Source organism: Rhinopithecus bieti, unplaced genomic scaffold (genome assembly GCF_001698545.2).
Source record: "Rhinopithecus bieti isolate Rb0 unplaced genomic scaffold, ASM169854v2 scaffold_13130, whole genome shotgun sequence".
NCBI lineage: Eukaryota > Metazoa > Chordata > Mammalia > Primates > Cercopithecidae > Rhinopithecus > Rhinopithecus bieti.
In genome coordinates, this window is record NW_016807302.1 from 174,830 (window position 1) to 177,210 (window position 2,381).

Consider the following 2,381-nt stretch of genomic DNA (forward strand, 5'->3'; position numbering starts at 1 on the left):
GTGGGTTTTTCTTTTTTTTTTTTTTTTTTTTTGAGATAGTCTTGCTCTGATCACCCAGGTGCAATCTCAGCTCACTGCAACTTCTGCCTCCAGGTTCAAGGGATTTTCTACCTCAGCCTCTGCAGTAGCTGGGATTATAGGCACGTGCCACCAAGCCCGGCTAATTTTTGTATTTTTAATAGAGATGAGGTTTCGCAATATTGGCCATGCTGGTCTCGAACTCCTGACCTCAGGTAATCCACCCACCTCAGCTTCCTAAAGTGCTGGGATTACAGGCGTGAGCCATCGTGCCTGGCTGGTGATGGATTTTCTTTCTTTTCTTGTGTGTGTGTGTGTGTGTGTGTGTGTGTGTGTGTGTGTGTTTTCCCCCGAGATAGAGTCTCAGTCTGTTGCCAGGCTGGAGTGCAGTGGCACGATCTCGACTCATTGCAACCTCCGCCTCCTGGGTTCAAGTGATTCTCCTGCCTCAGCCTCCCAAGTAGCTGGGACTACAGGTGCCAACCACCATGCCCAGCTACTTTTTGTATTTTTAGTGGAGACGGGGTTTCACCATGTTGGCCAGGATGATCTCCATCTCTTGACCTCATGATCTGCCCGCCTCAGCCTCACAAAGTGCTCGGATTACAGGCATGAGCCACTGTGCACAGCCAGTGGATTGTATTTCTAAAGGAAAAGATACATAGAAGGGAAGATTATTCATTAAGAAAACACAAGAGTGTGTAAATAGTGTTGAGTTTGTCTGTATTGCCTAGAGCAGGTAAAAGATAAATGGAGGATCTTGGTTTCCAGGTTTAAAATGCTTAGAATATATATAGTAGATAATAAGAGCAAAAGCACAGAGTTTGGAAATTGTAAACAGAGGCATGTTCACAGGCCAGCAAATCCATCAGTTTGACTGGAGCAGTGCCTTGGGGTATGAGTGGTGGCAGAAGGAGCAGGGTGAGTTGACTGGGGAAGTCAGTCAGGACCCAAAGGTGAAGGGTCTTGATGGCAGGCCAAGGAGTTGGAGCTTTGTCCTGAAGACAGGGCTGATGCTAAACTTAAAATACTTCCAGAGCTACTGCCCTGAGCCCAAGTGCTCCCCCATCCCTACTCCAGGACCCCTGGACTGGCTTCAGCAATGAAAGGATTAAGTTTAGAAAGGATTAGAGATAAAGTATTTTGAGTATCACCCCTACCTATAGGCCAGGAGTCGTCACTGAGGGCATTTTATCAAAGGGCAAATGGGAGGGGTTGAGACAGATCACACGGGGAGCCTCTGTGTGTAGTTTGAGCTGGGGTGGAGGCTTCTGGGAATGTGGAATAAAGGCGAGGTTTTACGGACATTGCAAACCACACGCTGGACTTCGGGAGATGGGAGAGGGGAATGGGGGTGAATTGAAGGGAATGATCAGACGGCTCTGAAATTTCAAACTTAAGAGGTCAGGAAAACGGTGGCACCAGTAACAGAAATAGGCAAGTCATGATGGCCTTTTTGTTTGCTTGATTTATTATTATTATTATTATACTTTAAGTTCTGGGATACATGTGCAGAATGTGCCGGTTTGTTACATAGATATACATGTGCCATGGTGGTTTGCTGCACCCATCAACCCATCATCTTGGAAAGGTTTTTTGTGTGTGGAAATAATTTTAAAAATCCATTGTTGGCCAGCTGTGGTTGCTCACGCCTGTAATCCCAGCACTTTGGGAGGCCAAGGTGGGTGGATCACTTGAGGCCAGGAGTTCGAGACCAGCCTGGCCAAAATGGTGAAACCCCGGCTGTACTAAAAATATGAAAATTAGCCGGGCATGGTGGCGTGTGCCTGTACTCCCAGCTACTCAGGAGGCTGAGGCAGGAGAATCGCTTGAGCTTGGGAGGCAGAGGTTGCAGTGAACCGAGATCATGCTACTGCACTCCAGCCGACAGAGCAAGACTCTGACTCAATAGAGGGGCTATCTTTAAGGGGCTGACAAGCATCCATGTGGAAATGTCCAGCAGAGCGCTGGAAATGTGAGCCAGGAGCTTAGGAGAAAGGGTGGGACTGGAGCTCTGGATTTAAGACCCATCTCTGAGGAGCCAAAATGAGCCCCAAATGGATGAGATTCTTGAAGAACAGCCACATTGGAAGTGGTAGGTGAAGAACCAGCCCCAGAAAGGGTGATGGGGGACGCAGGAGAGCCCAGCTAGTGTGTGCTTACGAGGGTCGAGAACCGTGAAGAAGACATTTGATTTCACCACGAGGTCGCTGATGACCTTCCAGCAATGAGTTTCCATGGAGTTGGAGTAGGGGTGGCAGAAACCAGATTTCAGGTGGGGACGGGGCTACCCCATCCCATGCAGCACCTTTGTGCAAAATTTTTTAATGGTGACCCTTTATCAAGATGCTTACTTTCAACCA